Source organism: Aythya ferina (assembly GCF_964211825.1).
Source record: "Aythya ferina genome assembly, chromosome: 12".
Lineage (NCBI taxonomy): Eukaryota > Metazoa > Chordata > Aves > Anseriformes > Anatidae > Aythya > Aythya ferina.
Genome location: NC_140308.1, coordinates 14,715,788 through 14,740,203, shown reverse-complemented (window position 1 = coordinate 14,740,203; position 24,416 = coordinate 14,715,788). Strand labels below are relative to the sequence as shown.

The 24,416-nt window shown below is 43.2% G+C and overlaps 2 long non-coding RNA genes across 6 annotated transcripts in view; one reads left to right on the top strand and one right to left on the bottom strand.

Moving 5' to 3' along the window:
- The window catches only part of LOC311443265, a 328,368-nt gene that overhangs the window by 22,020 nt on the left and 281,932 nt on the right, over positions 1-24,416 (bottom strand). The gene's annotated exons all lie outside the window — the stretch shown is intronic.
- Positions 9,892-14,701, top strand: LOC311443659. Its single transcript, XR_014697385.1, has 3 exons — positions 9,892-9,971; positions 10,929-11,927; positions 12,919-14,701. It is a non-coding gene; the product is annotated as an uncharacterized lncRNA (long non-coding RNA).

Sequence of the window (24,416 nt, the reverse complement as noted above, 5' to 3'; positions counted from 1 at the left end):
TGCTAACGTGTAGCAATTGCCCAGCTCCTGGGATGTGCGTGAGTTATTTGTTCTGTACTTCCTGGGAAATCCTGTTCTTCAGTGATATTCTATTTTTATTTTTATTTTTGGTAAAGCCAGATTAAGCAGCACAAAGCAGCCATTAACACAGTATTTCCAGCACAGTTCTCATGTGAGAAAGATCCTCTATGTCTTTTCAAGGAGCCAAAGCAGGTTTTCAGGATTTGGAAGAAAAAATAAAAAGCCACACAAGCCTTATAACAAATTTAGCATGATGATGTGATACATTATATGTCCAGAGGAAAAGAACACAGGAAGAATGTGATCAAAAAGGATGTGAAGTGATAATAGCACTACCACTGACAAGACATTGGTAAGGGTGGATATGATCCCATGTGCACACATCCCCAATTATTCACACCTTCACGTGCTTGCTTGCTGAGACGCCTGGTCCTGCAGCCACCACAAACACATCACCTCCTGAGCCTCTGCCCTTGTGCTCAGGGAGCAGAGCAACGACTGCTCCGGGAGTTCACAACTCCCCCAGAAGACAGCCAGACGATGACACATGGGTGTCTTCTCCATCTGACCATCAAACACCTTATGTTCTAGAAACAAAGCCTTATTTAACTTAAACCTGATGTCCAAGGACATTACACCTTTGCCAAACCTTGAGCTATAAATATTAGGAACAATTTTATCACCTACATAGGAATCCACGTCCAAAAACGAAGCAGAGGACACTGCTCATTGCTCACTCCTCCCCCTATGCTTGCCTGCACCTTGAAGCCCGAGGTCCCTACAACACGACCAAGCAGGACTGCCTCGCTGCAGGCCAAGCTGCCAGCCTCCCCCGGCTGCCACGGCCGTACCGCAGCTGGATGGTCCAAACCCTACACCTTAGTACCTGCTTTCCTGCTCTTTCTAAACATATCCCATTAATGGCTATTTTTAGTAATGGCAATTGTATCTTTTAACAGCGCTTTCAGCCTCCTAACTAAGCGGGCAGCTTAGTGACAGATAAGCATCCATCCTTTCAGAGCACTAACTTAGCACCTCCACGGCCTGGGCTGTGCATAGACCCCAGCTCCAAGTTCTCTCAAGGAGTGCAGCCTCAGATGGGCTGGCTCAATTTCTTTTTCCTACCTGTTTTTGGTGAAAAATACTCTTTCAGCACTTGATCAAACATACCCCCGCACTTTCTACTGCTTATGCTGTTACTGATCAGTACCAGGTTATTGGCGAACCACGTAACTGATTTTGATTTTACTTAAATTGTATGGCGAGGTTTATTAATGCATTATAAAAGGTTTATTAATGCATTATTAAGGGTTTATTAATGCATTCCATTAGGATACAAACTCAAGACTGAGTAGAGTGAACACATGAACAAGCTGTCCCTAAATGACCCTGGTTTTCATACACCATTTTGCTCGCAGACCAGCACGCATTAATTTGGGATGCTCCATCGATCATTACAAACAGCCCCTGAATTATTTATTTACTGCACTTGCCTGCTGTCTGTTCTCTCTCAGCCTTCGAGGAAAGGCAGGCTTGTGAGGAGGGCTGGACGGCTCGGTACACAAGGCTGGTGGATAGGAGACCATGGTTACAGATTCCGTATAACAGCTAATTTCATGTGGCACTTCACACAGGTCATGTTCCTTCTCCAGGCCTTGGTCTCACCTGCCAGCTTCACCCTAAATGATCTCTGGGGTTTATAAATTCTTTGAGGCAAGGACTTTCTTTCAGCAGCTGGGTGTTTCTACTGCTGTGACAAAACACAGAAACTACCACTGTTTGCTGTGAGTAGGGAAATTGTTCAGCATGATATGGCATCTTTATGCAATGGGTCACAGGAGCGCCAGGTTCCTTCTCTCTCTCCCAATCCCTCCTGCTCTCAATCCTTTCAGCCTTCTCACTCTCCTAAGTACGCCTCTTCCAAAAAGCTTTCAGCCCTAACAGGACAGCCAGTTCCTAACCCTGTTCAAATCCATCTGCCTTTGTACCAAAGCACACATAAAATTTCAGGCTTATTTGCAAGAAAATTAAAAAAAAAGCTTTTTACATCCTTTTGGACTGGTAAAGCAATGATTTTTTTATTATTATTATTTTCTTTTTTAACTATTTCTCCTACATTTCCCATTTGTAGGCTGATTTGGCACTATTCAACCCCGACTTTACTCAGTACTTTACACAGTTACTCTTTTACTACCTTCGGTCAGGGAGGCTGAATCAGCCTGAAGGTTAGGGTTTTAAACAGAAGTAAAACGTTACTGCTTGTACGGGGAGCAGAAAGTTACAGACCAGTTGCTAACTGGCCTAAAACCTACCCAAGGAAGGCAGTTAAATGGAGCTGCTGCCTTCCTCCAGCCCGACAGCAGTGTTTGGATGTGAATGACCTGCTTTCACTGAAAATGTTTCATCTCTAAGACTGCAGCTTCCTATTGACTTTGGACCATCCCGCAAGCTTTCCCAAGGGTAAGATGATCTGCACATTAAAGGTTAGCTGTACAGCTTCACATGTACTGATATAATTTGATACCTACATGCACTGAAGGAAAATGCCAGGGAATCAAACCCGCAGCCTCCTAGCCAGATCACACTTACTAAAACGAGTCGTGAAGCTCACAGTCTGCTCCTCTCCTAGGGCACGGGACCTTACAGACCCTGGCTGTGTCCTGGTCATCCTCAGGGGAGAGGCAAGTGAGAAGGGACGGGTTTGCAGGTCCTGGGGAAGAGTAGCAACGCTCAGCTCCTCTGCAGCCCACGATGAAGTGGGAGGTAGGGCTCCAGGACACCAAACCCAGCAGTGATTTTGTCCTCTGATGCTCTGAGCTGCCCCAACTACACAGAGGAAATATGGTTTTCTTGTCTGTGCTCTTCAAATAAGCACTGGGCAGAAGAAATGACTCTTGTTATTCAATGCATGCAAATCTAAAGGGTTATACATAAATCTGAAGGGTTATACAGCAGGGGAGCAGCCGCTGGGTGAGCACCCTGCCAGCTCCCACGACTGGGTGAGGATCTGACCCACTGGCTTTAAAGCTGAAATCTGAAAGCCTGAGCTTCTGCCTTAGTGAAGTAACTGTGCAGTCTGATAATAACGGTGAGAAATACATCAGGTTCTTAGGTATCTTATTAATGAGAAACATTAAGCTGAAAAAGTGATACACTTTAGCTTTTATTGAACCAACATCCACAAATAAATATACTTGTTCCCATTAATAGGGATTCATTCTTCAGTTGAATGAGTCTATAATTTAATCCATTGTTACATCCTAACCAGAGCCAATATTTAACATCTTTTCTAATCGAGCTATAATTTAATATTTTTTAATTTCTTTTAAATTAGTTGAAATCCTTTCATTTCTTCTTTTATGAAGGAAAGTTCTCCTTTTTGCCTATGATTGAGTTTGATCTGGCTTTGTTAGAGCCCTCTTAAGATATACAGTACACATTTTTGTTCTTCTTATCTAAGTTTCCAGGACTTGATCAAGAGTGGAGCATATTTTTCTATCCAAGAACTAACCAAATTTATTCAACAGATTATACATTAATTTTACCATTAGAACATAATATGAACAGATAATCCACAAAAATGCTTCAGATTTTCTGAAAGTGAATTTAATTATAACTAGTAATGTGCATTTGAGAATTATAATTATGAAAAGTCATGTTCTATAAATCTGAAATGACAGATTATATTTCAAAGCCTTATTGCAGAGGAATTAGAGTACCGATTTATTAGTTGTAAATGTCTGATTATTGCAGCTTTGCTAAAAAACATGATCACAGCATATTCTAGCTGGATTTAACACGTTTAATCCTTCCGACAAGAATCATATTTTGAACAGAAAGCAGCACTGTGTTAATTTGTTTATGAGACAGATTTAGACAACTAATCTTTGTCTTATGATCCCTGAACAGTAATAATTTAAAAACACTTTATATACTTGTATTTTTCCAGCTGCAGACTACAGCTGATTATGAAATTTACGTTCCTCTATAAGCACCACGATTACCACTTGGCATGAGGAATGGTGCTTCAGGTTATTTGCAGTTTCCCTGTTGCTGAGGTCCGCCCTGTGCACGCCGCCTGGATCACCTCCACTGCAGATCATTCAGCCGGGTGGAAGGAAAAGGCTGCGGGGAGCAGCCACGGCTTTGGGATGTGTCATTCCTGCCCCACGGACACGCACTGCAGCTTCCCGGCACACCCAGAAGTGACGAGCAAACTCAGTGAGTTGGCATGGACTCAGAGTAAGGCCCTGTGTTTAATTAGCCAAGCATAATGGGGATGGTATAGGATACCTTTCCCTCAAACCCACTAGCGTTAGAGTTTCTAATGAGGTTCCCTCAAGGGAAAGATGTGCTACGTGTTATAACGCCAATTGTCAGTTCTGTGTCTATCAGCTAGTAGAGGTTTTAACGAGGAGAGTCACTGATCCAGACTGACTTGCTACTTAATTATTTGATGTATACCATTCATTGTGGTTAAAACTTGATGCTTTTCATCACACACCTGGGCTGGGGGAATCAACTGTTTCTCCAAATGCTCGTTAACTTTTTTGTTAGGTATTACAATTCATCTCAAAAGAAGTCTGTTTAAACCTCAGTGCACTTGGGAACCCCTCTGGTGGTTATTTCCCTGTCCCTTTGGGTAAAACCTCAGTCACTTGTGGGGAGCTCCATCCCTTAGGTGACCCAGCTGGGCCCAGGTTGCTGTTCTGCAGGGCAGACAGCAGGAACTTGACAGCATGGACCTCCTGCAGGCTCCCTGGGCTCCGAGAAGTTCCCAGCCCTTGTACAAAGCAGGGTGCAATCAGGTGGTGGGACCATGCTAATGTGGGTTTACATCTTTGTTCGCTTCCCTAGGCTACTTCCAAACCCCCACTCGCAATCAATAGCTGCAGAAGTGCTACGTGAGTCTACAAATACTCCAAATTCTGCTCCTTTCTGAACATGGAAAGCACATTTCTGCTGTGACAACTACAATATTGAAATATGCTGGTATAATCAGAATTAAAAACAAACAAACCACCAGACTTTATTCAGTAGGAACTGAAAGCTCCCATTACAGCTTTGCCATTCAGTTGTCTATCAACCTGCACTACGTGGCACACAGTCATTTACTGTCATACAGTTTCTAAAAATAGATGAATAAATAAAAAATCTGATAAGATGACAGCCTGAACTTCAAATAAAACCTCACTTTAAGTGAAATCCGGCAGCACTTGGCAATCATTAATTTTGTTCATTTATCACAGGTGCCACAAACTGAGCTGCCGGAGTAGGAAGCTGACAGCAAGCTACAAGCAATCCAGCACGCTTGGTGGTTGTTGTTGTTTAAAAAAAATATTACAGTATCTCATCAGTCAGCTGTTACCAGTGAAAAATCAGAAGCAACAGCCCATTTGCTCAAGAACAAAACTCGTGTTCTTTCCCAGAAGTCTTTCCCACGGCATCTTTCCCTGCTTCTAACATTTGTCTCCAGCGGAGGCCGCGTTTGTTACAGCACCACGGAGCTGTACACCTTACCATCAAGCAGCAGCCAGCCTGACCACAACCAGCTCTCCTACCAATGTTATAGGTCACCGTCACTGTAGCTAATGTAAATGAAGAAAATCCCACCCAAAGGACAGTACTGACAACCTCGGCTCTCTAATATGGACAGTCAGCCCAAATGGAGGTTGACTCCATTCAAACAGCTCTGTCCGTCCCTGAGAGGGTAACGAATGCATTTCAGCAGGCCTGTTTGTCACCCACAATGCTGAACTTGGAGAGAAGCAGCTTGAAGAGACCATGAGGGACTTGCACCCACATCACTCGGTGCACAAGGAGTTAGAAAGACATGATTTATTTTTTTTTTTACTGAACCCTTCACTGAAAGATTAAGATATACAATAAAAATGAAATACACACTTGTCTTTCACTCACTGATTTCCCTGATGTTTTTATACCCACATATTCAGCCAGAGAGTAAAATAGAAATGCCTGCATCCTTCTCCTCAAGCACTCCTACCGCTTGGAGGAGAGCCTTTCCAGGTTCTCGAAACCAGAGCAAATGTCAGAGCCAGACCTTTTTTCCTCTCTTAACATGAAGCCCTGCACGGCTGCGCAGCCATCCACATGAACATGCTGAGCTCTCTGGGGGTTGCCAGTCCAATTCCTACTAATAAACTCAAGGGCTTCGTTAGCAAAAGAAAAACAGGGGTAGACGGGAGTTGAGCAAGTCTTACAGACCTACTTTTCTGCCAGGTTTAAGGGACGTGCTCACCTACCTTTTACCTTCATTCAAATCTGACCTTTTCTCATGCTGAGAAATTTTGAAATAATTGGTGCGTTGGGAAGCTAGTAAAAATGTAGTGAGCTGATGTTAACAAGGCCTGTATATGGCTCATGTATTACATTCAGCATCTCTCAGAGCTGAAAATAGGACAGAAAAGCTGCTACAGTTTTTCTCAGTCCATGCAATTGGGTTACTCTGCTTCCCTTCAGAGAGTCCAAGTGTATGCATGGCAGGCCAAATTGCTCCCTGGGGTTGTTTTATTTGCTTCAAGGAACAAACTTGGCCAGGAATATCTTAGGACAGCCTCCAAGTACTCTAATTCTGCTTGCATTATGTTCCATTTGCTTATTTCGGTGTTTTCAGTATTCATTTCATCCTTCTCCAGCTTCTTTTTCCAACTCAGCAGTTCTTACACTGATAGGCTACAAATATCCGTGCCCCTGATCTCCTTCCACAAGTCAAGGCCTGTAAGAAGTAAGGATGCTACAGCTTCATCCCCTCCACAGGGGAATTCAAACAACTAAAGCCAGTTTTGTGTGGGAAAGATGGAACCTACGGGGGAAGGGATCTTACGGGTGCCTTTTCCAGCCCTCCCATTTTGCCAAATAAGCCCTGATCCAGTACTAATCCTGGATGCTTTGCTGCCTTTTGTTATTCTGCCCTTACTCACTTCACCCCAGCAGCAGGGGTGAAGCTATACTATACTATTCTATTCTCAGCTTGTGAGCAAACTAAATGGGAATAGATTTGTTGTGTTATCATTTCCTTGAGATAAGAGGATGGTCCTTTGGGACAGCTACTCAACTTGTGCAGGCCATCACATCTGAGTTCTGGATATGAGGAAGACACATTCTGACCTAGGAGCTAGCATGAACTGACATAGTTTTATTGGTTCTCAAGAGTTTAGAGGAAACCATCTATTAGTGTTGGACTTACCACAACTCCCTCTGAGCCTCTGAGCATCTGGAGACCACTGAAGACTGGAGAGACTGATGTGAAGAGCAAAATACAGTCCTTTCCAGGAATTACTTAATAATAAATAAATATGCCACATTACCAGCAATCTAGCACGCATGCCAGGGAATGCCTCCCCTTCCCTCCCCAACACTTGTGAGCAAAGGAGGCTTGTCAGCGTGGCTAAATCCAGACACTGCCTTTAGACACGTTGAGCATCCTGGTTCAAGAGTGGTTTTGATTACTTGATGCATAATAAATTATCCAAAAGCAACCTTTGAAGACATACAACCCCTAACACTTTAAAATTAAGACTAAATTCAATTTAGAAAAATTGTAAAACAGTTTCCCTGAAATTAATCTTAAATGAAGTTTCTTGCTTGGCCTCTCGCTCGCTGCAGATAATCAATCTCGACACGACTGTGTGCGAAACAGAGGCTACTGAAAGGGAGGTGAAATTAAAGAGAGGAGCTAGGCCAGCAACATGAAAAGAGATATCTAATTATCAGCATTTTATTAGAAACAATTAACTAATATTCAATTAGTTGCCATCCCTGAAGCAAAGTGACAGCCAGGAAAACAAAGAATGAACCTTGACAAGGTGTTCATTTTCTAATAAATGGGAGATGAGGGGAATCATTTATTGGTGTTTTACCCCCGGTCGGAGCCTTGGGGCAACTCGCCCAGCGTGAGGCAATGGGGCTGGCTGGTTGCCAACATTAACTGTACTTATTACATTCATCCCATGCAGAACACATCCATCTCCTGCTCTGCCTTGACATCCCATTTATTCTGAGATTCATTTGTCATGTCCCCAATCACCAAAATGAATAGAAACTTTCCAGCATGATGGATTGTGGTTCTAATTAGGACTAAAGAAAAGATCCACACTCAAGTAGAGCCCTTTTTCTTTTTCTTCTTCTCCTAATAAATAGTATTCCTAGCCAACTTTGTGACTAATGTCCTTTTCTGGTGGTTGTCCACCGTAGGTCACCCAGTCAAAAAGAAACAGCAGTCCTTCCAGGAGGGATTTTTCCTTCCCTGACGACCACACAAATTACTGTAGAAAGAAATCGAGACACACTGGAGATCACGCACACACACTTTGTTGATGTGCAGCAGATGTTTAGAATACCAAACTTCAGACAACATTTGTCCCTTTTTGTCCCTGAGTTTCCCTGAACAAAATGCAGATGAACAGATAGCAGGAATAGCCGCCATACCCAGAACGAGGAAAAGGCTATAATTTGTCTGGCAGTCATTAAAACTGCTGATAAAGAAATCTAATTTTTGTTCAGTGAGATAAGTTTGAGGGCAACATTTTAAAGTACTAGCGCGGTGTCATTTCAAACCCCAGGCACAACGCACACTACGCTGTGTCACCCCCCCTCATTACCAGCACCCGTATCAGCAGTACACGTATGCCCAGATGGGATAGAGATTTAAAAAGTGTCCTCTGCAGTCTATCGCATGCTTCTCACATATCAGCTTGCATTTTCAATAGACTTGATGTTAAAATTACTGTCTTTAATCTGATAAAAATGCAACTCGTTTTCATATGAGTCGTAAGTTATTTTCTATCCATTTGTACGTCTCCCTGCTTTGGAAGAATACCAAACTGTGACACCGCAAATTGTTGGGAGTCAATGGAGTGCAGGACTAACAATTTTGCATGAAAAGCTTTTTAAGTTAGGGATAACCTCTTAGAGCTAGTGATAAGCTAAGCAAAAGTAGTAATGCCACAAGCAGAGGACCTTAACCAACACAGCAATTTGCATGCACTAAAAAATCACCCGTGCTAATTTACATTTAAATGTCAAAAGAAAGCAGACTGCAAATTACAAAAGTGTTCAGGAATTCACAAACACAAAGAATATCCAAAATCGTTAAAATATCCTAATGACTATTTAAAATCATTGAGAAGGATGGAATAGAATTACACGTGCTTGTGTAGAGACACTTGGTACAAGACAGACTGTAAGCATTAAGTCCTAACAACCCCCTACAAAATTTCTCATATTTAAGAAGTTCAATATTCTGTCCAATTTATTTTACCATCTGTACTACTTTACGTAGCAGAATATAATGCTTTCATTAGAAACAACAGAAACATTTCACAGTCTATTTTAATATATACTACTTCATATTACATTGAATAGGGAAAAGAACAATTTTCTCTCTCTCGCAAATTAAAACATTTCAATTTATCCTGAAAGTTAACTTAGCCCTCTCTGTAAAGTTGAAATAAGCTAGATGCTGAAAGAAATTTCAGTGCAAAAAAAGGATCCCCTGGCATTTGACTTTGAAGAAGGCTTGATGGCAGAGACCAAATTTCTTTTGGCAGAACTCATCATGGAAGCATTACAACCTGTAATATGCCTAATTTCTCATGACCTTGTCCAGAAGCGTTACGCCTACGCCAGTGTTCCAAGCCAAATAAACTCGGAGCACACGGCAAACCCAATCAGCACTGCTGGGAGAGCCGTGCAGCTGTTACTCGTAAAAGTGGGCTTAACCTTTAGCTTAACCTTTAGCTTGAAGCAAGTATGACTAACATAATGTGCTGGACATAGGCTGATTTTCTCAGCCATAAAAAGCCTACCTGTAGGAACACAGAGCTAGTTGGCCTTCCCAGAGCTCGCAGACACACACCGAGTGCGTGCACATGCAGCCATGGCTACAGACTTTGCTATGGAAAACAATCATCTGCTCACAAGGGAAATAGGTGATTACATTATTGTTTAATTTTATTTGATTTTATTGGAAAGCTACCTATGAACTTGGCTAAGCATTTTTAAAATGTCTACTCTAAACTCACATGCTATTATGTGCATGTTATTAAATGTGCATATTATTAAATGCATAGGGAATGACAAGGTTATTAGGTTTTGCTAAAAGCACAGTAATTTAAGCAGTGCTTGCAATAAGATTTGTATCCTTTTTCCATAGATGCTTGAACCCCTACCAGTACTGAACTGTTTCCCACTGAAAAACCCTCCTGAATCAGGATTTTATTCTATTTCTTTTCAGCTACTCCATGTAACTTTGTGAATATGTCACGGATTTACAACAACGATCTAGAATGCAGCTAGTTGCTGCATCATTCGATATAACGCCAATGTGTTTCCAGACACAGCAAGGCAGTCTGATTTTACACACATTTCAAATAGAAAAAATATTAAAGAATTTTGTCCAAACAGAATGGAAAAATGTATTTGTAGGCCATTGATCTGATCTGTCCTATATTGCAGTTTGAGCAGATCCATGGAGACATGGCATACTCTGACTCAGACTAAGATTAAACAAAGAAAGCAAGGCTCTCTGCAGCCTGTCTATCCCCCCAAGTTAGGTGGTTCTGGAAATGAGAGCAAAGTGTCTACCAGCTGGTAAAGGCACTGGGGCCTCAATGGCTCCTGTGCCGGCTTTAGCAAGTTCCCAAAGCTGTACCCTTCATATATTCTGAGAATACCACCCCTGCATAATTTAAATGAGCGCTATAAATTGTCATTCAAATTACATGAGAATCTGAGATAAGGTTGGCAGAAGATCCAGCAAGAGCCCTTGAGTGTCAGATTAACACAGCAGGCAAGAGACAAAACCAGGCACTTTCTTTTTCTTTTTGACTAAAAATCTTTCTGAGAGAAACTCAAAAGCTTTTCTAATTTCTGACCTTTCATTTCAGTGAAGAACAAGCGATCTGCAGTCTCCTGCTATAATTGATCGTGTTTAAAATGAACAAATTGTAGATTAATATAATATACTCGGGCCAGAAAAGCAAGATCTTGAAGAGCACTCTTCGAAGCAGATCCCTCGCTTCCACAAAGATGGATAAGTTAATCTTTGTCATTGGCCTGTCTCTGTCAAAGAGAACAATGGATAGTCTCCTCGCAATTGATGACTATATAGAAATTAATATTAGTAAAAGGTGTCCATTTAGTGCCTCACCTTCTGCGCTAAAGGTGACATCCATGATGGATGCATCCCAAGACAATGGATTTATCTTTAAAATGGAGTAATTACACAGTGGATGCATGGGTGACATAATGACATTGTGGTTTTATATTAATAAAAGAAAGAAATATTCCTTCTCAAGAAAGAAAAAAATATGACTAACATGGTCATTTACAAGATTTTGGCAGCTACTCTGTAACTGCAATGAGCACTTTTGTTTAGCTATAAATTAGAGTCCTACATGGCTTAAGTAATTCCTGATTAGCTTGCACATGGCAAACCCCAGTTGACAAAATGTAAGGTGCCGATGGACTCGTGAATCTCCCACCTTTGTACTGTGGCCTTTAAAACAGGAGCCCCAAGTTACAGAAATGAGAGGTGAAGTAGGCAAGGTCTGAGGGCAGGAATAAAGGGATGCGACTTTACTTCCAGCTCTACCACCGACCACTGCTTCCCTCACTCAGCAAGTCACCATCTCAGCGCCCCCTCTGCTGTCCTGCGAACCCCAGCCTTGCCTCAAGAGGCGTTTTCAGAATGACGGGTCACTGCCAGAGCCCTTAGGAAATGAACTTGGCACAGCTGCTCGAGGACAAGAGGCATGGGTTACCCATTCAATACCCACCTGTACTAGCAGCCCTGACCGCAGCCTTACTTGTCACCACCTCGTGCTAATGCTCAGAGGACTGACACCCACTTGGCGAGGTGCAGTTGAACTCAGCAAAGTTTATAGGTGATTTTTTTCCCCCTATCAAAACGCCTAAAATTCCCCCATTACCTAACAGAAATCTGAAATGAGCTTGTTTAGAAGCTTTCTCTAGAACTGAAAGCCAAGTTTAGAACTCAAACCAGTCACTTTTTTATGTTGGTCCTGTAAACCAAATATTTTGACCTAAATAAGACTTTCAAATTTCCCCAACTTTGTCCTCAAGAATAACCAGCAAATTGAAACCATCAGAAAAAGTCATTTATACAGATTAAAGAAGCTGTACAGACCGTGGTAATCTCTGGGACTTCAAGCAGTTTAAAATGTCGTCTTTGGCAGGCGCTTTCACCACTGGAATAATTTAGATTCAGGGTTTGATGGGAAGGTTTTATTTTATGCATATTAGAAATATATATCAATTTTAGTGTTTTAAAATCTTAAATAACCTAAAGCAAAGCAAACAAAAACGAGTGCTCCTGTTAGGACTGATTAAAATTGTGTTTAAATTTGGTATTTATTTAAAAGCTAGTAAAATGTCACATTATATTAAACAAGAAGCCAAAATTCCCCCTCTGTAACTTCACTGGGTTTCAGTGAGAATTAAGAGCAAACCTCAGATGCCAAAATAGGGCAATTCTGAAGGATGGGGAACAATATAAAGTTCCTTTTTAATAGCATATCTTGTTTCTTGGGTTAGTGTTCATTTATACACCAAACTGCAATAGTTAAAGAATAGCACACAATCAAACAACAAAATTAAGTTTTCTTTGTACAGTACAGCAGAAAAAAACATCACCTATCTCAAGAAAGTCACACATTTTGTGCATGCCAGTCAAACTGACTGATGGTGCTTAAACAAACCGCTGTTAAGCTAGGAAAGATTTACCTTAGGAGTCAGTCCTTACACTGGACTTCTGAAAGTGTTTGCTCTGGAGGACTCCCGTTCCCAGCCTAAAATGTGTTAAAAAGGCCCCTATAAACTCTCCTTTCCAACTTTTGCTTTCCTATTAATCCACAGCTATAGCCGCCACAGGGATTTTACGAGTTCGGCAATGAGATGGGAGTGGACCATGAAAGACTACATTACGATGCAGTCCAGAGTCTGAAGGCATTTGAAATCTCAGTTTAAGAAGAGAACAAATACTGGCTTTGAGTTTAAAGGAAAAATTCAACACCATTTCTCTTTTTAATTTTAATTAATTTGCTGATCCATGCTTCATATACTTTCCTTTCAAGGCTAACTGTTAATTTAGCAAAGGACACATCTGCAACTGCTCCAAGAGGAAATGCTTCCAACACCAGTTAGACACTCAGCCACCTCTTCCCAGGTCGCCAGGCTCGAGGCGAGTAACTAAACTCATCAACTTACTCTGCTTTTACGAGTTGATGGGCAATGGAATTTTCTTGGAGTTTTTTTTTTCCCCTGAAATGCAGCTCAGGAAGCAATGTATAACACAAGGACCAGCAAGACTGACTCGGTGTTTCTCCAAACAATCTTTCATTTCCTTCATGCAAACAAATTTAAGTACAATTCTGAAATATTTTAGACATCTCTCCTACTTTCTACCCATTAATAATCCTATTAATGCCAGTTATTTAAATGCCACAAAGCAGTTCAGGTCTTTAAAGGAGACATTCAGTGACAGCAACTAGGAAGCAATTTGCAAAGACAATCTGTTAATATTGTGAAGATTATAAACTACAAAAAAAACACCCAAATGATGTGGATTGTACAGCTGTAAGCAATAACTAACAAGACCATAACAAAGGTACACAAGAGGCATCAAGATATCTGAAGGAATACACGAACAGCTTACGAATTCTGGTTCAAATTACGCTGCTCTTATGATGAAAGTGGTGAATCGTGGCCTAATGATTCAGCCAATGCGAGAAAAGCTGTGCCATTAAGCAAGAAGAGAGGAACAAAGCTTTTCAGTAGGGAGAAATCAACTTATCTGAAGGATCAGCCAACCTCCAACTAGTGCAACTGCGGGAAAACTACGAGATGAAATCCAGGACTGGCTTATTAACATCTTCAGCTATTTCTCACTCCCCAAGTTTCTCCCTCCCCAGAAAATGAGGAATTCTGCTCCCAAACCCTGACCATATGTATTGTCAGAAGCAGTCTCTCTTAAAAGGGATACCAGAGCTTGGAGAAGTACTAGCAACTCCACACAACTGTTTCTTATATTTGAAGTTTTATATGTCCAGAGTCAAAGGCAAGGTTTGAACATTTAGAAAGAGGAACCAAGGTCAAGGACGGGATTTTGAGACCTAAGGGACCCAGCTTTTAAAGTTCCATTGAATCAAATTAAACTCAGTGGCAATTGAATCGATTTAATGATAACGTTTAAAGAATTCACCTCAAAACACCTACTCTTTTGAGAGTTTTATCTGAAACCTATTTTATCCCCTTTTAAGTCCTCTGACTGGAGGGCGCCGCTTCAGTACCAGTATTTCAGATATTCAAACACCACACATTTATGCAAAGATCTGCCTCTGCAGCCTTCAGCCATACTTTTGTGTTTACTGGGGTTACATTTTGTTAGTTTTGCCCATTAAGTCACCTACCAGGAGAATATAGAAACCTCTAGGGGACAAGAGATTATTATTTTTTAATTCAACTGTAATATTCTGGATTTTAATGAATTAGCTTGCTTATTTACATGTCTTGTTTAAATGCCGTGCTTCTGCAGATGTTTCTGGCACAGCTGGCAGGATGCAAAGGGCCTAGGAGACCTTGCCTTTTGCATGCAGTTGGGCTATAAAATACTATGACTTTTTCACAATCCAAAACAGCTTTGTTTTATTTGCAAAATAAATCCTTTGAAATGGACTGGTCTTTAGCTCATCTTTTTACTAGACTTTATTCTTAGCCTTTTTTTTTTTTTTTTTCTACTGTAAAAGGAAAAAGGCTAGTGCAGTACACCTAAAGCCTGGGATTAGGATGACAGCGTTGGGTCTCTGTTGTTTTAGGGAGCCGGGCACAGTGCCCCAAGGCCACTGCAGTCCAGGTAGACAAAAAAAGTACCTAGCATTTGGGGGACCCTGCTAGTGCTGACCATGCGCAGACTAACCACGCTCTCCAAATGGCGATAAGCAATCCTTCTGCTTCTGCCTCCTGGGCAAGCTCCTCACATGTGCACGTGCACTAACAGCTCAGGCAGCAGCTTTCAGAAGTCTCCTCCACGAAGGGCACTTTTTTGGAGCTTAGGGCTGGTGCACAGACACTCGCTGTGCCCATTCCCCTAGGATCTAACAGCCCTGGGCAGCCAAGGCTGGAAAAGCAGCTACTTGAGCCATATAACCGGACTGAGCTGCCTCAGTATGCTGAGAGTATGTGCACCCACCCTGGTTTTATAGCACCCTCTGTCCCCTGTAACAGTACAAAGCACTAAACCAAACTGGTAACGATTTACACTCACTTTATCCCAGCGTAATCAATGAAATGAGGTTTAACACTATGAAAAACTGGGGCCTGGCTCTTTTTTCAATTCCATTTTCAGCCAAAAAGATAACCACTGGGAAAAATGCAGTCACTGATGAAGTTCTGCAGTCTCCTTTTACTCACTTCCTTCAAAAGTTTTAATAAAGTTGTAGTTATCACAAACATTTGCCCCACAGAGACTTTTCCCCTTTGAAAAAAAGCAAAGTGCTCCCAGGCTGACTCTTATCCTGATATTTCATATAAACATACAAAGTGCAATCTGTGACACAGCACCAGGGGTCATTTAGAGGTCTTGTGCCATGCTGAACTAATTATAAGAAAAATTGGCAAGAAACTAACACACGACAGGCTTATATATTTCAGAGATACCTTCTGCAGAACACCGAGAAAGAGCCCAAACAAACACAAACCACCATGCCGTAAGTCTACATGGAAAATCTGACTTCTTCTCAAGTTTTCATAATGATTATTTCTCCCCGCTATCAATGTGATGTACTCCTGGGCAGCTTCTCATCCAAGCAGCGTGGCGTTATTACCACCAGCAGCAGGCCAGATCCACGCCCCCACCAGTCTCAGGCACACTGGGTGTAACAGGGAACAACTTGCACCGACTTTGCTGCAGCAAAGGGCCAGGCAGCATGAAATGTGTTGTGCTCTGCTCGTTTCCCACCTCTCAGCCCATTATTAGAAGGATCAGCCTGGCTGCCAGAAAAGCCCTGCGCTGGTCGTTGGGTTACCCCCTCTCCAACAGTCTTGTCACAATTCAGGGCTGCACAAGGCAAATTCTTTTTGTCAAAACACAGGGGTTTGCCTCCTTCCCTTGATTTACTCTCCTTTTAAAAGCCTTCCTTTAAAGCAAGCTCCATACAGAAAGCTGTACCCTCCCTGTTTGGTGCTGCAATGCTCCCAGCCGTGAATCCTGTCAGCTGAGGTGCCTGGCCCTGGGGTCACATCCTGATGGCAACGTCTTCCCAGACAGGTGACCCCCAGGGTTAGGAGCTGCAAAGCCCTGCTCAGCAGTGCTTCGGGGCCTGATGCAAAGCACCTGCCCATTTCAAGGGAGCCTTCCCGGTGTCAGAGGAAGCCTCCTGAAGTTTGGTTGCTGCTGGTGATTGAAGATGTCACTCGCAAAGAACTGAGCGTTTGGCTAATAGGCCCGGACGGACGCTTTTTCTAGGCAATTGCAAACAGATCAGTGTAATGGCCTCCGACCTTCTATTTGCACACATCCATGTATTTTGCAGTGGAGATCCTAAAAAAAACCTAGGCTTTGAATTTGTTACTTGAATTATCTTTTGTGAGCACCCCGGAGGTGACCCAGCCCAGACTGAAAACCGCCAAGTAGACTACATCTACCTCTCCAAATACACTACAGGCTACCTGTATCTCCAAATACTTCCAGACCAGAAACTTCAAATGAGAACCAACCATCCAGCCTGTCTCAAAACCAGAAGGAGGTGTAATTAGTGTGGCCTAAACACTGGCACCTAAACTTTTGATTCCTAAGAACAAAAATAGCAACTTAATCTCTCACACCCATTTCAGCAAAAAGAAACAACTCAAAAGTTGAAGTACCAGTTAGCTGAGAACATAGATCTTTTAAAATGTCTGAGCTTTTCAACACAGATATTCATGAAACTGTAAATGCCTTACCAGCTTTGCAGCTATACGGCCTGAAACCAGAAAGCGAACATCGTATGATGGAAGGGAAAAGAAGGTATTTTATACAAGACAGATGTTAAGACATGGCTCTTTTGGCAGCCTTTTCTCCTGTGATCATGTTTGCTTTCATACCGACAGCTAGGCAAGCCAGCCTTTCGGAATATTGCTCAAAGCCCCTCCTAGGCCTACTGCTACATCTGCCATCCAGAGCAGTCAGCACCTCGGCAGCTATCCATCCCAGTCATAAAAATGCACATATTTCACATTTTCAGTCCTACCAGAACGTACAACTTACATGCAGATGGTTAGAGGAACCCAACAAATGAGACACCCAGGTCCATAAAACAGAAAGCAAACAACCCCCCTGAGAGGAGCGCTTCTTTTCACCACTTTCCTAGCAATTTCCCTGTTCTCTGGATTTTGAATGGATGTGATTATACACATAATGTGAAGCCATACATTGATAAGAGGAGTAATGCTTGTAGAAAGATACCAGGATAGCTGATAGAGATTAAGAAAATGGATAGTCTTCGGGGATAGTCTTCATTCATCTCCTCATGCTTTATACCTTTGACACTGAGTTACAACACCACTGGTACACAGGTAAAGAGCGTGTTGAACTTGGGGTGAAACGTTTATAGCAAGATCTCGGTGCTGATCAAAGCAGCAAAGACCCACAACTGCCCTCCTTCAATATTAGGACTTGGATCAGGGTTTTGATACAGAGCATGAAAAGGATTTACTCACCGCTCAGATACAGATGTGGTTTGCAGAAAGATCACCGACGTCACATATCACTAATTTCGCTGACAAATAAGACTAGCAGCAGCAAGCCAAAGCAAAGGCACACCCATACATTACAAGAGCATCCCAGCCAGACATCTGATAGCTGGATTACACGGTGATGTGGTGTGACCAAGGGCAGAAGCTTCTGTGATGGAGAGCCGATCCCAAAACTGCCTTCCTGCCCCACGGCTGAAAGGCCACGCGTCTGTCGGCTCCTTGTTCAAACACATCTCAGCTGCTGGGTTTCTGCTCAAAATAAAGCAGTACCTGCGCAGCCTTCAGGCCTCACAGCTCCCTGATAATGTTACTTGTGAAAGATGCTGTAATAATCGAAATAGACCTTATAAAACTTATTTACATCCACTTTGTTATTAGATAGAAAGGCTTTTGGTTTACTTGATGGAGATTGCTTGATACAGTGTTTGCATAGCACAAAAAAGCCGCATCAAGCAGTACCTGCATGAAATCAGAGCAAACCCTCCTAACACGGAAGAAACAGCAAGCACTCGCTTCAGCTAAGACCTGCACTCACCAGCCAATTTTATTTTTTTCTAGTTGACTGTCTTAGCATGTGAGACAGAGATACTGCAGGCAGACAGGAACAAAAAAAGCCTTGATCTTGTGTGGAAATGCAAGAGGTACAAGTAGACTGAAGGAAACATGAGGATTTGCAGCATTTGGGGACAGCACTGTTTCACTTTACTGATTCTTTTCAGCTAGACTGCCTGCACAGCAACCGAGCGAGGGAACTTCAAGAAGAGATACAGGCCCCAGCAGTCAAGGTGCAGCATTTGCAGACAAAAATGAGAGCTTCGTGCAAATATTCAAAGCTGCAATGGGGAAATGAGGTTTCTTTTCCAGATGATCCCATAAAAAAAGAAAAGGGTTTCCTTTGAGGAGCGGGTGCCCATCCTTAAGTTTTACCCATTAATAAAAAGTACTAAAGGCTTCGTATTACTATCGGTTGTAAGCAAACTGATGCAGTTAACATTTCAAATATATGTATGAGACATGACCTGAATGTTATCACAGGCACGTCACCTGAATGCTATCACAGTCAAGTCTTTTATGTTTCCATTTTCATTTACCTTTGATACAGAATAAAAGACATGAGCATACAAATGCAGAAATGTACTATTAAATTCATAAAATACCACGCTCACTTTTGGCTGGCTAACATCATGTGCAAAGCTATAAAAATTGAATTAAGACAAATTTGAAATGCTCTTTGTTTTTCTCTTGTTTTAATTTCCATTTTTCATGTTTTTTCCAGAGGCTGGTTTTAGCCTATTACGCACAATACCTGTCGGTTTCTTGCCCTGTCAATCATTTGGCCAGATATTTTACTGTTCATTGATGCTTGCAGATCTTAAGGCTTTGTATTCTGAAGCAAGCAATATGAAATAGATTTGTTGATCTTAAAAAATAAGTCTTTCATAGACATGTGCTCCAGTTAAATCAGAGATACGGTATTAAAATTTCTGCTAGCTTTGTGCAGCAGGGTACAGCATGGGAGTTTTTCAGACACTAATGGGAAGCTGGTGGCAAGCCCTGCAACCATTATCCCCAGCAGATCGAGATTTTTAAACACATCGCTTCTTTTTCAGTCATTAGTGTCTTCTTAAAACAACATCATGCTTTGTTTTCTTGATCAAAGCCCCAGACTTAGGAGTTTGAAAATAAATTTCACTTTGGTGTTTTCCTTTCAAAACACGTCAGTCTCATAAGCAGGTTAATCTTCGGTGATATATTATGATGGATTGCACTTACCCATGCAAATTGTCTAGGTAGACAGCTTGCCACTCATTAAAAGGGACTATTCTCCCCCCACGCCAGCACCATGGGTGTGCTCGCACCCGGGCGAGCTGGCCCCAAATTCTCACAGATGAGCAAACTGCTTCTCCTGGATCAGTCACCAGCAGCCACAGCTCGGACGGTGCTTCGGAGCTCGCTGGCACTTTGCAGGCATCGGACGCCAGGGATAACTCCAACGCCTGCAACGCGCATTGCCACGTGCCCACGGGAACACCCAGCGACTGCAAGGGCAAATCGTGGCCCCGAGGGACAACCCTGGCATCTCGCTGCCACCGTGCCAGGTCCATTGCCTGCCTCCAGGGCTGCCTCTGCTGCACCTTTCCACAGCGATACCTATCCACCAGTGAACTAACGCACTTCTTGTCGCTTCTGGGGCACAAACAATTACGCCTGGACTTTGGAGGGAGGTTTGCAGAGGACGGTGTTACCCCATGGCTGCTGCGGCAGCGCAGGAATGTATCTTCAAATGTATTACAGCTCTGGCTTAGTTTTGTGGGCTTCGGGTTTTGTTACTATTATTTGTATTTTTAAAAAGGTGTAAAGGTTTAAGCTACCTGTATACCCACGTGATTTAAAAATTCTTTCCTTTATTTCATATGTGCTTCCTCACTACGATACACAAAAAAGGACCACGTCGTGCAAATTAGGGCAGAGTTTGATATTCCAGAAAAAGGCAGAGGCCTTCAGCTAGAGAAGGAAAAAAGCTATCAGTGAAATTACTAAATACTGCTGATCTCCTGTTAAATCCCTATGCAGTCATACTAGAACAAATACCCGATTAATTATATTCTTGTGTGCTGTGATCCAGAATACTTTATTTATCGCCTTAAACTGCATCTTCAGCTAGACATCTAATGAGCAGTAGCTTTCCCCAGTAATACAGATAATCTCTTTGCAGAGAATTAGTTCTTGGAAAGTAGATGTGCACCTTTCCTCAAATTCCATTTTATACTTTCAGTTCCTGAGGGAACGGGGAGTGGATCATAAGGAAGGAAGGGAAGAAGGAAAAACAGATTAAGGACGTTACAGTAATATTCTTTTGTTCAACATCTGCATGCTAGAGAGATTACACAATCTTCAGCAGATCAGCAAAAGAAGATTTGAAGCGACTAGTGCTAAACCTTGCGAGCAACAGCACGCTCCACCTTCCTCTGTACCGCCCACCCCAGCCTCTCCACGTCCACAGCTAAGAAATATTCCCAATCCCACCCAACCATAAGAATATTCTTTCCAATCTTCTTTTAAAAAACACCAAAAAGGCCACACACCCCTGACCTCGGAGTAGGCACAGTGGCAGCAGCACAGAGCCTTGGAGAGATCCCCGGCTGGGAGCCCCTCCTCACCCCCAGAGGATCGCAGGCAAATCTCTGAGAGGAATTTAAGTGTCACAAAGCACAGCCAGCATTTTTTTTTTCCAACATCGTAAAAGCAGAACAGTTAACACAGAAGTACAAGTTTCCACGCTTCTCATCAGGTTGTTTAGGTGATGCATTAAAGAGAGGAAATGGCAAGAGACTTCCAGGCTGCAGCTCTCTGCCCAGGCCCATCCAAAGCACAAAAAATGGCTCAGCTGGAAATCAGTGGCTGTGCCCCAAGGCTTTGGTTCCCAACCAGGGAGCCAGCACGCTTCACAGCACCTGGAACAGGGGGGCGATGGCTGGCACTGCGCAAGCATTGCAGGGTAACACTGCCCAGGACGCATTTTCAGGTGAAAACCCATTTTCTACCAGGTTTCTGATGAAGCAGACCTGCTGCTCGCTGGACCACGAAGGACCGCTACGGCTGCCCCTGGACATCTCAGGCCCTGAGATGGCTTCATGCACGGAGGGGTACAGGAGTTAACCCAGGACACCTCTTTATTGCTGGCCCCACGCAGCTCCTGCCAGACCCAGCCAGGCGGCAGGGTTGTGAAGCGTGGCAGCCCCCTAGGGTTGTCAATGGGATATTGTAGAGGGAAATGGAGGGCTCGGGGATGAGGGATGCTCCTTCTGCCTGACTCAGGACAAGAGCCCCTCGCAGCAGGGACGGCAGTGATCCCACACGGGATCTCTCCCCCACCACGTTCTCCCTCCCTGCTTTGCAGCCTGTGAACGCCGCAGCCCCAGCAGCAGGAGTGAAGATTTGGGGCAGAAACCTTCGTGGATCCAGCTGCGGTGGGATGAAGCCCTGCATCACTGCAGCAGCTCAGGCCATAATGCATCAGCGCAGTGACCCTACTTCCCTTAACATAAACAAAGCCTCAAGCCTCCTAAAATCCAGCGAGGCTTGCCCTACAGACACACAAGATTGACTTTACTCTGTGCCTCAGAATCCATTGATTATATTCTGAAAGTGTATTCATAAATGCTAACTCTACCAAGAAGAAATTCCTGAAGATCCACCTCCGAAACGGCTCTTCCACCAATTTTTTTGTGATTTTAATACTTGCTACCTAACGCTTTGCATCCGATCAAAAAAACGTGCTGCTTTGACCTGCTGCATGGTAATGTGGTGTGAAGCAATGGGAGTCAATTTGCCGGGCATCGCTGAGACATAATGTGCTGGAATACGAGGTCGATTTGCAAAGTGAATCAAAATGCCTCAGCTTTCTCTTTTGTGCTATCTGCAAATCGCTGAATAATGTGGTTCACTGACCAAGTGAATTATTTTCTAGGAGTTTGGCACATCTTTAATTACAAGATATGTAAAGATGAAATGGAAACATGCTGTGCATATTTCTGTATGGCTGCTGAACTTTTCTTACGGAAAAGCACCTGTTTTTATTAAACTGTCTCTAAGAGGCAGAAAATGTACAAGGTAGAGGTTGACAACATATTTCTCAATGCATATAACTTAGCAGCTGAGCAAGCCTATAAGGTATAGATCATCCATGTATACATATTGTACCTACACACACAAAGCTACAGATACATACAAACACAAATCTGCAGAAAATAGATTTATTCCTATTATGAATGTGTTTAAATTTAGGCAGCATACCAACAATATCATAGTGTTTCTTTTGCAACTGAGAAAGACTAAAAAAATGCACATCAGGTCCTCTTTACCAAACATTTATGTGCCCTTTATGCTTCAAAAATCAGGAATTTGCATGCTGACAATGATTATGCAAATGCCCTGTTTTGAGAATCAGGTCCCAGAGGATTCCCCAGCTGAAAGCAATTCTCCTTTAAAGGTTTCATCATGGTCCAAATCAGTGGTTCTTAAGACACCATTTTTAGTACTGCAATAAATACCCTGTAAGATGATTGCCATTCGCTTTCCTCTCAAGCTGTGAGCCTTCTCGCTTTGCAAGAGCAGCCCCAGGAAAGGTTTTCCTTTACTTGCTGATTTTGAGGGGCTGTGGCAGATAACACGCGTGTTTTAAAACACCCTGGGTAAAGCCTTGCACTCTGGACTCAGCTGACCAAAACACACAGCAGACCGTGCCTGGTGCACGCAGTGGGTGGAGGTCACCTCCTGCAGTCCCTTGTACCCTGATTATTTCATGATCCTACAAGCCTCAATAGTCGAGTTACCAGGCTCAGGCAGGCACACTGCAGGAACACACATCTAACAGAACTGTGGCCCCTTGGGGAGCCCAACTATTTTGGTCACTGAAGTCAGGGCTGCCAGGTTTTACCTAAACTGAAGGTTCAAAGCACGCATGCCATCGGTGCTATTGAAGCGTGCCTTTAATTTGGTAACAATAAAGATTTTGAAGGAAGCACAATTTCACTGTACTTGTGACTGAGGCACTATGCTTGGAAATGCCTAAACCTTATCACCAAGGCTTTATCCCTACCTACACGCTTAGACCAGAGATAGATGGAGATTCAAAACACTGCTGAATTCAGCAGAACTTTTGGCAACACACTCACAGCTGCATTCTACAAAAGAAGTTTTATACAGAGAAGTTGATGAAATGGTTGTGGTTTTGTTCTTCATTCATAAGGCACCAACATGAGGCACCTAACACAAAAGCGGGCCTCTAAAATTTACCCACGTTCAGCAGAAAGATCACGAGCAATGGATGTGAGAACGGCCTAACCAAACTGGAAGCTGTGTGTGTGTTTTAAGCTGACTGCTGAGTTACCAAACCCCTGTGCTCGGGCTGGCAGTACCTGGCAGGGGAGGCCAGCCCCAGGCTGAACGTGCCCCCCCTCCCTGCCAGAGGCACCACATGCCCAGAGCAGCAGCACAGCGCGGTGACGGCGCAGTCTCGGAGCATCCAGCTCCTGAGCACAGCAGCCAGGCTCAGTGCACAGCCCCCCGTGCTCACCCCAGGCCACGAACAAGAGGGCAGCAGCTCCTCGTGGGCTTTGATTTCTCTTGGATAGAAACCAAGGGGCAGAGAGGCAGGGAACCGCCCCGCGCTCCCGGAGGTGCCGCAGTCAGGTTGGGCAGAGGACCAAGGCTGCCGGCAGCCAGCGCCCCCCCAGCCCAGGCACACGAGCACGGGGATGTGGTGCTATTCCAAGGAATCCTTTTATTCCACCAGCTGCTACTACTGAGGTCTGAAAGTGAGACCCAGTATGTGATCTCATGGATGAGTGCAAAGCTCACAAGCTCTCATGTCTTAACAGAGGAGAAGAAAGGCTCTGTTTAGTTGTGCCAGAACAAATGAAGTGCAAAGGTAGCTTGGATGCATCTTGAAGCTGTTTAGGGCTGGCAGTCAATTTGAATCACTCTGAAGGAAAGCTTAAGATTTCTTAGGCAAAGTACTATGCCTCAGTGACTTTAAACTCTTTTTGTGCTTCTGTGATCCCAGGCTGCTCTGTATTACAAGAAGGGGAACGGCTGCACGGTTCCTCTGTGTGTTTCCT